At 36.1% G+C, this 12,272-nt stretch overlaps 1 pseudogene; it reads left to right on the top strand.

The window, feature by feature from the left end:
• Nucleotides 1–11,796: 11,796 nt before the first annotated feature.
• LOC141702058 (18S ribosomal RNA) lies at nt 11,797–12,057 on the top strand (annotated as a pseudogene).
• Nucleotides 12,058–12,272: the final 215 nt, after the last annotated feature.

Genomic DNA, 12,272 nt, shown 5'->3' on the forward strand with positions numbered 1-12,272 from the left:
AAAGAAATCTTCTCTCTGTTGTACTTATACTCTGAACAAAAATGTTACCGTTGGACACCTGTCAGACATGCAGTAATAACGGACAGTTACTGGGCTCGAGAAAACAGGAATCATTACTTACCCATTTGCCTAGTTTCAAGGAAAAAACCTGTTCCATTTATCAAGAGAAACAGTTTTAATTCAAAATTTAAACCGTTATCACTGATTGAATTATTTTTCACTGCATCATTAATATTCTGAAAATACATCACATGAAAATGACCATGATAAATTAGATAAGTAAGTGCTGAAAACGAATCAGAACTTAATATAAAACAAAATTTATATGGTCATCAGAATATCAATCAGGATTTATCAACACAAGATAAAATAACTCAGAGACAAAATCTTGAAGTAAAAACAACTTTCATTAATATATCAAGATAATACATTTATGAAATGGAAATTACATCAATACTTATACAAGATTTTCCCTAAGCTTCTAAACTGAACATCAACAGCCTTAGTCCTAGCTAAGAAGCCTGACAAAGCTGATGGTGAAGAAAAATAGGAAGAAGACTAGATTAAATCATTTCTTCTTCTTCCTACTCTCGACAAATAGAATGGCGAGTCTGATGATTCGCTCTTGCTGGTGGAGAGCTTCCAGCCTTTCCTCCTCCAATCGCTCCAGATGGCGATGGTAGTCCATATAGAAGAACAGGAGGTGTGTCAGTACCTCTTGTGGGACAGAGTCCCATATCTCCTCAGGAATGGCTGTGACATGCCATTCCTGCTGCCAATCGGCACAGCTTAGCTCCATATTGAAGTTTTGGTAGTTCAAAAACATGTTGTATCTGACCATTGTGTTTTTGAAAGAAGAAGTATGAAGATAAGTGTGTGAGAAGAATTTGATGGAAAGACTGATATGAAGTGGCTGCTTATATAGACAAGAGAATGCCAGGAGATGCAAAGAAATTGAATGCTGACAGGTAGAATTAATTCTACCTCGTCTCCCTAGACTTTGAAAAAGAATAACATTCATTGGAAAGAGGAAACATGGTTTAAAGCGCAGAAGAAACAAGTAACATTGGACTGTTCAGGTACAAATACCATTAACCCTAACCATAGTGACTATTAATCTTCCACTTCAACATATTCAATTATTAACTGAGACTGTTATCAAATTTTATTCACAGATAAGTCAAGTAAAACATTAGACTGTAATATCAGAACTTAGACTTATATCAGAACTTAACAGTCATCAGAACATAATTTCTTAACTCGAAAAAGGAATGCCCATCTTAGTAAATCCTCATACAAGTTCTGAGTTATAGACTTCAGAACTTAATCATTAGAACGTGTAACTAGAACTTGTCCTCAGAATTTGTGCAAAGTGACACAGTGACTGTTTATCTAAAATAACATAGACCACCACAGTAATTTTCATCATTCATATGGAGTGATTAGTGTGTGCATTAAGCTAAATAACAGACAAAGAGTAAAGTCTGAGTCACTTCAGTACATCTTAGAAATAAGGCATAACTAAAATTTTGCTAAAGAGCTGTCATTGTCCTGAAACCTACTGATAAATGAGTTCATGCTTGAGTCCACCTCAACTGTTTTGTGCTAATTTTATGCATCTTTTGAAATTTTATTTTACAGTGGCTTCTCAGTGTAAGTGAGTCACGACTGTTTATCAGAATTTATGCTATTATCAGAGTATTTCTCCAGTAATCATAGAGTGTGAAAAGTCACCAAGAAAATATTTTGCTTTTCTAATGCATATTTACTTAATACCAGCAATGCACTTGGGTCGTCCCTTCCACATTTTTACTCTAGATCTCAAAGGAGTACCTGATTTTATTCTTTGATCTTTTTGCTTTTTCTTTTGATAAGTGAGGTTTATCAGCACTTAGTACATTCAGCAGTTTTACTAGTATCAGAACTTAACAGATGAGTAGCATTATTCTAATTTGTGACTTAGTAATAAGATATACAAAGTAAACTTAACTAAGCTCAATTATCAGAATTTGCTAGTGTCATAAGATTTCCACTGAAATAATTACTTCTTACATGGAATCATTTGTTTATTGAAGACTACTAGGTCAGTATCTAGCACAGTTATCCTCATAGGATTGAATAGGTACTTGAACAGACATATCACTTATCAGAGTTTAGAAACATATATCAGACAATAGTCAGTACTTAAAGACATTTATCAATTAAGCACAGAATACACAATGAGATTAATTCTGTAAATACTGAGCATAAAGTCTGATAACACAGAACAAGACTAAGCAGATTTAGAGAAAGAACCTGAAACCATTCCAAGTTCATTTACCAATCTTGTAAAAGTAGCTTCACACAGTGGTTTTGTGAAGATATCTGCTAGTTGTTGATCTGTGGGAACAAAATGCAATTCCACTGTACCTTCATCCATATGTTCCCTGATGAAGTGGTACCTGATGCTGATGTGCTTTGTCATAGAGTGTTGAACTGGATTACCTGTCATAGCAATAGCACTTTGATTATCACAGTAAATAGGGATTTTGAAATATGTTAACCCATAATCCAGTAACTGATTCTTTATCCAAAGAATCTGTGCACAACAGCTTCCTGCAGCAATATACTCTGCTTCTGCAGTTGATGTGGAAATTGACTTTTGTTTCTTGCTGTACCAAGAAACCAATCTGCCTCCAAGAAATTGACAGCTTCCACTTGTGCTTTTCCTGTCAATTTTGTAACCTGCAAAATCTGCATCTGAGTAACCTATTAGTTTAAAATCTGATTCTCTAGGATACCATAATCCCAGAGCAGCTGTTCCTTTAAGATACTTAAAGATTCTTTTTACAGCTGTTAAGTGAGGTTCTCTTGGATCTGCTTGAAATCTTGCACAAAGACAGGTAGCATACATGATATCAGGTCTACTAGCAGTTAGATAGAGTAGAGAGCCAATCATACCTATGTAGTCAGTAATATCTACTGATTTACCGGCATCCTTATCCAGTTTTGTTGCAGTGGCCATTGGAGTGGATGCACTTGAACAATCTTGCATTCCAAATTTCTTCAGCAAGTTTCTGGTGTACTTGGTTTGACAAATAAAAGTGCCTTCCTCATTCTGCTTGACTTGAAGGCCCAGAAAATAGCTAAGTTCCCCCATCATACTCATCTGATATCTTGACTGCATTAGTTTGGCAAACTTCTTGCAAAGTTTGTCATTTGTAGATCCAAAAATGATATTATCAACATAAATCTGGACCAGAAGTAAGTCCTTTCCATGGTTGAGGTAGAACAGTGTTTTGTCTATTGTCCCTCTGTTGAATCCACTTTCCAGAAGAAACTGAGCTAAAGTCTCATACCATGCTCTAGGAGCTTGCTTAAGTCCATAAAGTGCTTTATCAAGCCTGTAGACATAATCTGGATGTTTGGTGTCTACAAAACCTGGAGGTTGTTCAACATATACCTCCTCCTCCAATTCTCCATTGAGAAAAGCACTTTTTACATCCATTTGAAAGACAGTAAACTTTTTGTGAGCAGCATAAGCCAAGAATATCCTTATGGCTTCTAACCTAGCAACTGGTGCAAATGTTTCATCATAATCAATTCCCTCCTGTTGAGAATATCCTTTTGCAACCAGCCTTGCCTTATTCCTTGTAATTATGCCATCACTGTCAGTTTTGTTTCTGAATACCCACTTTGTACCAACAAGAGATCTATTCTTTGGTCTTGGCACTAGGGTCCAGACTTTGTTTCTTTCAAATTCATTCAACTCTTCCTGCATTGCTTGCACCTAATCAGCATCTTGAAGAACTTCTTCCACTTTCTTTGGCTCAGTCTGAGAGAGAAAAGAATTGTAAAGACATTCATTTGAAGAACCTGTTCTAGTTCTGACACCTGCATCAGGATTTCCAATTATCAAATTAGGTGTATGTGATTTTGTCCACTTCTTTGCAGATGGAAGGTTTTCTCTAGAACTGGATGCTCCCCCATGATCCATGCTATCTTCATTTTCATTTTCTGATGCTCTCCTTGAAACTATGCTCTCTGAGTTGGAGTCTTCAGTATTTAAATTTTCAGCACTATCAGAACTTGGCTTATCAGAACTTGACGAATCAGAATTTGAAGAGCCAGATGTATGTTCTGATGTTTCTTGAGCTGTGGTAGGATCTTGAGTATGCTCCCCCTGCATCGGTGCATCTTCCCTTGGCGTAGCCACCACAGTTTCAATAACATCAGAGTTTATTCCATCAGAGTTTACAGTATCAGGACTTAGACTTTCAGGATTTTCAGTATCAGAATTTGAGTCTTCATTTTCAAATCTCAGCTGATCATGGTCAATGAAATCTTCAAGACCAGTAATCTTCTTGTCATCAAAAGAGATATTGATAGATTCCATGACTACTTTTGTTCTCAAATTATAGACTCTGAAGGATTTTGTGGAAAGTGGATATCCAACAAAGATTCCTTTATCAGCTTTTAGATCAAACTTTGATAGCTGTTCAGTATGAGTCTTGAGAACAAAACACTTGCATCCAAATACATGAAGGTATTTCAGATTTGGCTTCTTTTTCTTCACCATCTCATATGGCATTTTTCCATGCTTGTTAATGAGTGTTGCATTTTGAGTAAAACAAGCAGTCTGCACAGCTTCAGCCCAGAAATAGGTTGGAAGCTTTGCTTCTTCAAGCATTGTACGTGCAGCTTCAATGAGAGTTCTATTCTTCCTTTCAACAACTCCATTTTGCTGTGGAGTTCCAGGAGCAGAAAATTCCTGCTTTATTCCATGGCTTTTGCAGAACTCTTCCATTATCAAATTCTTGAACTCAGTGCCATTATCACTCCTTAAAACTTTCACAGAATCTTTGACCATTTTATCCAGATATTTGACATGATCAATCAAGATTGATGCAGTTTCACTTTTTGTATGCAAGAAATACACCCATGTGTATCTGGTGAACTCATCCACTATGACCAATGCATACTTCTTCTTTGCAATAGACATGACATTTACTGGACCAAATAGATCAACATGTAGTAGATGATAAGGCTCAAGAATTGATGATTCAGTCTTGCTCTTGAATGAAGATTTTCTTTGTTTGGCTTTCTGACATGAATCACAAAGACCATCAGGAGCAAATACCGTGTTTGGCAATCCTCTCACAAGATCTTTCTTGACCAGTTCATTTATATTGTTGAAATTTAAATGAGAGAGTTTCTTATGCCAATTCCAGCTTTCTTCAATTGATGCTCTACTCATCAGACAGATTGCAGAACCATCAGTACTTGTTGAAAGCTTAGCTTCATAAATATTACCACGCATGTATCCTTTTAGAACAACTTTGCCTTTAGATTTACTCACAATTTCACAGTGTTCTTCAAAGAAATCAACATGATAACCTCTGTCACAGATTTGACTTATACTCAGTAGGTTGTTTTTAAGTCCTGAGACCAGAGCTACTTGTTTAATTATGACATTTCCAAGATTGATATTGCCATATCCCAATGTTTATCCAATATTGCCATCTCCATAAGAAACACTTGGGCCAGCTTTCTCCACAAAGTCTGATAGCAGGGCCTTATTTCCAGTCATATGTCCTGAACATCCACTGTCCAGAACTAGAATATTTTTCATGTTGCCCTGCAATCACAAAGACACTAATTATTAGATTTAAGGACACAGACTTGCTTGGATCCTTTGGCCTTATTAAGTTTGTTAACATTTGCAGCGGATTTAGCATCAGAGTTTATGTTAACATTTTTCTTATCAGAACTTACACTATCAGACTTTGAATCAGAATTTACACTAGAAGGAACAATGGAAACTTTCTTCAAAGAAGGTTTTATTTGATAATAATCATAGTACAAGCTGTGATATTCCTTACAAGTATAAATGGAATGCCATAAACTACCACAATGAAAACAGATTTTGTGGTTTGTATCTAACAGACTGACTCTTAACTCCTGACTTTGAAGGTAAGGAGTTAATATTCTTATTCTTCCTGCAAAAAGAAGCCAGATGGTTAGAACTTCCACAGTTATGACATGTTTTCCTAGAAGCATCAGGAACAGGTTTATAATTATTGCTTTTATTCACACCTTCCTTTCCATTCCTATTTTTCCTGGGTGATTTTACCTTGTTTGCATTCTTAACATCTTTCAGCTTATCCTTAAGCTGCTTCTTTGTCATTAAGCCTATGTTCACTTCAGCTGTCTTTTCCTGTTTTAGTTTGTCAGAAGTTAATTTCTTTGTAACTTCTGATTTTTCATTTTCAGACTTTACAGTTACAAACTTAATAGGTTTTAACTTTGGCTTTTGCTTATCAACAGACTTAATTTCTTCAATTCCTTTATCATTCTTATCTTCTCCATAACCTAAGCCCTCTTTCCAGTTTCCACTACTTAGCAAATTTTGAGTTGTTTTGCCAGAGTTAGTCCAAGTCCTGATAATCTCTCTTTCCTTTTCTAACTCAGTTTTTAGAGATTCATTTATTTTTAGCACTTCATTCCTAACATAAAAAGCATCATCTCTATCCTTCTGAGTTTAATGGAACATGACTAACTCTTTTTCTAAGAAATCATTTCTTTTCTTAAATGCAAGATTTTCAGAAGTTAATATTTCACATGTTAAAGTTTGATCTCTATAACTAACAAACATGGTTTTAAGATATCTTCTCAACTCATTAATATCATCAGTATGAAAAGCATAAGTAGTCTGAGGTACCTTTGTTTCAGCAGCTTCAGAACTGCTCCCAGCACTTTCTTTATCAGCATTTGCCATCAATGCATAGTTTTCCTCACTTTCAGAGTCTGAGGTGTCTGTCCAGCTTTTCTGCTTTGTGACAAGAGCCTTGCCTTTGTCACCCTTTACCTTCTTGCAATCAGGAGATATGTGGCCTTTCTCACCACAGTTATAGCATTTAACATTGGTGTAATCTCCTCTGTCAAACTTTCCTCCTCTGCCTTCAGATCTTCTGAAATTCTTCTTATCAGAACTTATGCCTTTCCTGGAAAACTTCTTTCCCTTCCTGAACTTCCTGTATGCAATCTTTGTGATTTCTTTCACCATAAGAGCACACAGCTTCATCATCTCCTCATCAGCATCAGTCTCAGGCAAGCTTTCAGAATCTGAGTCATCATCACTCTCAGAACTTAATGACTCAGTATCAGACTTTATGAAAAGAGCTTTACCCTTGTCTTTCTTTGAGGAAGCTGCTTTGGGGAATTCTTCTTCAGCCTTAAGAGCAACTGTCCTTGACTTTCCTCCTTTCCTCTTGCTTCTTTGTTCCATCTCCAGCTCATGAGTCTTGAGCATTCCATAGATTTCATCAAGAGTTGTTTCATCAAGATTGTAGTTGTCTCTTATTGTCGTTGCCTTTAAATCCCAGCATTCAGGAAGAGCTAACAGGAACTTAAGGTTTGAATCTTCAAGATAATACTCTTTATCAACCAATGACAAATCATTCAAAAGTTTGACAAATCTATCATATAAATCATTCAATGACTCATTAGTCTTTGAGTCAAAGTGTTCATACTCTTGAGTGAGTATTGTCTTCCTGTTCTTCTTAATTATGTCAGTTCCCTGACACCTTGTTTCCAGAGCATCCCATATCTCCTTAGCAGTCTTGCAGTTGATTACCCTGTTTGACATTACATTATCAATGGCACTATGCAGTAAGTGTCGTACCTTAGCATCCTTAGCAATTGATGCTATGTCTTCAGCAGTATTATCACTCTTCTCCTTTGGTACGGTCTTTGCTGCTTCACCTGCAACTGCAACAGCGAGCTTGGTTGGTTTGTGAGGGCCTTCCTTGATTCTATCAAGGTATTCTGGATCTGTTGCTTCCAGGAACATGGTCATCATTACCTTCCATATGGGATATTCATATGGTCTCAGTATGGGAACTCTGATGGTCTCATATCGTTTCTGAATTTGTGTCCTTGGTGGTTCCTCAGTTTTGGTAGGCTTAGTTGGAGTTTCTGTGTCCGACATGATTGTGTTTGGATCTTTAACTGTATGTATGTTAACAGATAGGCTCTGATACCAATTGTTAGGTCACACACACACTGTAGAGGGGGTGAATACAGTGTATAATACACTCAAATCGAACTTTAAGAACTTAAGTAAAAGAAAACAAACTTTATTGAAACAATAAACTCTGTTACAGTATGGAACTGTTACCTCTCAGTGATGAACAAATATCACGAGTGCTGCTAGGGTTACAATGAATAATCTTCTCTAATAATGATAACACTTATAGTGTAAACCCTATGTCTGTGTTTATATACTACACAGTTACAAGATAATCGCTAATTGATATGGAATATAATTCTGCTTCCTAAAATATATCAATCAGATATCTTTTCTTCCAAGTATTCCATTCTTTACAGAATTCCTTCTTCATGCATATCTCTTCTTATGTTTATCTTGATCTTCTTTCCTTTAATCAGCTACTGTCCTTATCTGATCGTCCTTCAGCACTTAAGTTCTGATATCTATCTTCTGATGATTATCTCCTGATAACATAAGTACTGATATCCTTAAGTCCTGACTTCCAGTATAAGTACTGATCAACAGTTAAGTACTGATTTATCCTGTTTAAGTAAGATTCTGAAAGCTAAACATAAAACATATTAGCCATGACATTATCAAATATATCTAACAGAATCTGTACATGTTGTGTGTGATGATAAAAAGATTGAAGGACTGCAAGATGAAGATTTCCATGAAAGCCTTAAATTTGATAATGTTGAGATGATTTGTGATGATAGTGATGATGAAGGTGATCAAGAACCAATGTCTAAGGACAATGCAGAAAAATCTACAACTAATGAAGCACACAATTCAACATACGTCGAAAGACCAAGTGTATCATTCATTGAAAGACAATCTGTATCATCCGCCGAAAGGCAAAACTCAACATCCGTTGAACCATCAATAGGAATTGAGGGCCAATACAGATCACAATCAGAAAGGACCCCAACTACAAGTCAAAGATCCACAAACTTAGGGGGAGTTTCTTCTAATCAAAACTCTGTCACACATCAAGTCAATAATGAGGCCTCTTCATCAAGAGCTAATCTACCACAACAGAGAAAATGGACTAGAGATCATCCATTTGAATTAATCATTGGTGATGCATCCTCAATAGTGCAAACAATAAAAGCAACTCAAAAGGAATGTCTATATAGCAGCTTTTTATCTCAGGAAGAGCCTAAAAAGGTAGAGGAAGCTCTGTTGGATCCTGATTGGGTTTTGGCTATGCAGGAGGTAAGCCTGTCAATGGAGCGAAAATCCGATCCGACCCGAGGTCATTTTAGCGGATATAGATCGACCTATTAAAAATTCGATCTGGGATCCGATAATAAATATCCGATTATAAATGGAGCTAATATGGATTTAGGCTGATCCGATCCGTTGATAACCCGATCCGGTTATATATATATATTTTTTATAATAAAAGTATTTTTTAATAATTCTAATTTTAAACGTATTATCCTCGAGTCAAGTTCCATTATCTATATTTCGTTCGGTTCGGTCTCAAGCGTACGGTCCATTTCTATAACCTCATTTCTATAACCCTAGTTCCTTTGCAACATCAATTTTTTTATAGTTAGCATTAAAATATTGTACAACTCGATATGTTTATTTCAAAAAACGAATTTTAGTTTGTAATTTTTTTTTAATTTCGTTGTATTTTACTTGTATTTTAATATTTTTCGGAATTGTAAATTTTAAATAAATTTTGTAATAAGTTAAGTTAAAAAAATAAATATACATAAATGGAGCGGATATCCGATCCGAAATCCGTGATCCGAACGGATCCGGATATGGATTGGCCTATAAAAAATCCGGAGCCGATCCGATCCGAATTCGAATCCGAAAAAATAAATGGATATGGATATGGATTTAGGCCGATCTGATCCAAACCCGATCTATTGACAGGCCTAGCAGGGGGAGCTAAACCAATTTGAAAGGAATAAAGTATGGAAGTTGGTACCCAAGCCTAAAGGAAAGAATCCTATTGACACCAAGTGGGTATTCAGAAACAAGATGGATGAAAATGGCATAGTAGTCAGGAACAAAGCTAGATTAGTTGCTAAGGCTATTGTCTACAAGAAGGAATGGATTTTGATGAAACCTTTGCTCCTATTTCAAGACTTGAAGCCATCAGAATTTTCTTAGCCTATGCAGCCCATGCCAATTTCAAGGTCTATCAAATGGATGTCAAAAGTGCCTGTCTGAATGGAGATTTGGAGGAGGAAGTCTATGTCATTCAGTCTCCTGGTTTTGAAGATCCAAATTTTCCAGAATATGTCTACTATCTTTTGAAGGCACTTTATGGACTGAAACAAACACCTAGAGCCTGATATGACACTTTGTCAAAATTCCTCTTGAAAAATCATTTCACAAGAGGTACTGTTGATAAAACCTTATTCTATAGAAATGTTAATGGCTCTAGTATACTTGTTCAAGTTTATGTAGATGATATTATATTTGGCTCTACAGATAAAAAACTTTACAAAAAGTTTGCCAAATTAATGTAAAGTAAATATGAAATGAGCATGATGGGAGAACTAACTTACTTTCTTGGTTTACAAGTTAAGCAAGTTAGTGATGGAATATTCATTAGTCAAACCAAATATACTTATGATCTCTTGAAGAAGTTTGACTTAATGGATTGTACATCTGCAAAAACTCCCATGGCCACTGCAACTGAACTTGAATTAAACAATACTGAAAAGTCTGTGGATATTTCAAGCTATAGAGGCATGATTGGCTCACTTTTATATTTAACATCCAGTAGGCCATATATAATATTTGCTACTTGTCTTTGTGCTAGATTTCAGGCTGATCATAGAGAATCTCTTTTAATAGCTATTAAGAGAATTTTCAGATATCTCAAAGGAACACCAAAACTTGGTATCTAGTATCCTAGAGATTATGGTTTTGATCTAACTGGTTATTCAGATACAAATTATGTAAGTGGTAAAATTGATAGAAAAAGTACAATAGGAACCTATCAATTTCTAGGAAATAAGCTAGTATCCTGGTTCAGTAAAAAGCAAAATTCAGTTTCTACTTCTACAGCTGAAGCTGAATATATTGTTGCTGGTAGTTATCGTGCACATATTTTATTAATGAAAAATCAACTATTGGACTATGGTCTACAGGTGAATAAGATTCCTATTTTTTGTGATAACACAAGTGCCATTGCAATCACTAAAAATCCAATACAACATTCAAGGACCAAGCACATTAACATCAAGTACCACTTCATTGGTGATCATGTTATGAATGGTACTGTGGAACTTTATTTTGTTCCAAGTGAAAAAAAACTTGCAGACATCTTTACCAAGTCACTTGATGAATCCACCTTCACTAGTTTGGTAAGTGAGTTATGTATGCTTAATTACTCTTAATCTATTCTGATGTCTAAGCAAATTGAAATGTAACCAGAGTCAAAGTTGATATTTCTTGTCTAAGATAAATTTTTTGCTAAGTCGGAATTTGTATCTCGACGGATGTTCATTATCCGTTGAGAATGAATATCCATTGAATTATATCATCCGTCGAAGTATCGATTATTTGTGGCGTCCTCCAAATCCGGGTCAGAAGTTTGGGGTCCACACACACACACCTTAATTATAACCTGCTTATAATAATAATAAAGATAATAATAATATGCAGTGACCCTACTTATCAACTATCACGGATCGCAACAGGTTAAAGTATGCACACAAGCCACCCACACACACACTTATATTACAAACGCCCAAATCCCAACTATTCAAACTTACAACTGAATATTAAACATTATTATAAACTTCATAAACTAATCGGGTTGAAAGTGAAAGTCGCCAAAAACTGGCGGAATGCTCTCGAAACCAATTCACTTGAGTGAGACAGAGGAGAGTGGAATTTCGTGTATAGGGGTGAAATCCGGAGATCTACGAAGGAACGCCAAAAGCGAAGGCAGCTCTCTGGGTCCCTACCGACGCTGAGGTGCGAAAGCATGGGGAGCGAACGGGATTAGATACCCTGGTAGTCCATGCCGTAAATGATGAGTGTTCGCCCTTGGACAGAAAGTTGTAATTTACAGCAGAAGAGAGAGAGCACACGTATAAGAACTATTCCAAAAGTTGTCAGCTAGCTTAACTCGATCAACCTGGACCCCTAGCTCTCGCACTGGATTGGGGATCCTCACTACCAACAGGTTCCTTCTTAACTGGAAAAGAACATAAACAACATCGCACAAATGAGCTAACTAACTCAACAAGTCACATTGACAAGA

This window comes from Apium graveolens, unplaced genomic scaffold (assembly GCF_009905375.1).
Source record: "Apium graveolens cultivar Ventura unplaced genomic scaffold, ASM990537v1 ctg458_1, whole genome shotgun sequence".
In the NCBI taxonomy this organism is placed as follows: Eukaryota; Viridiplantae; Streptophyta; class Magnoliopsida; order Apiales; family Apiaceae; genus Apium; species Apium graveolens.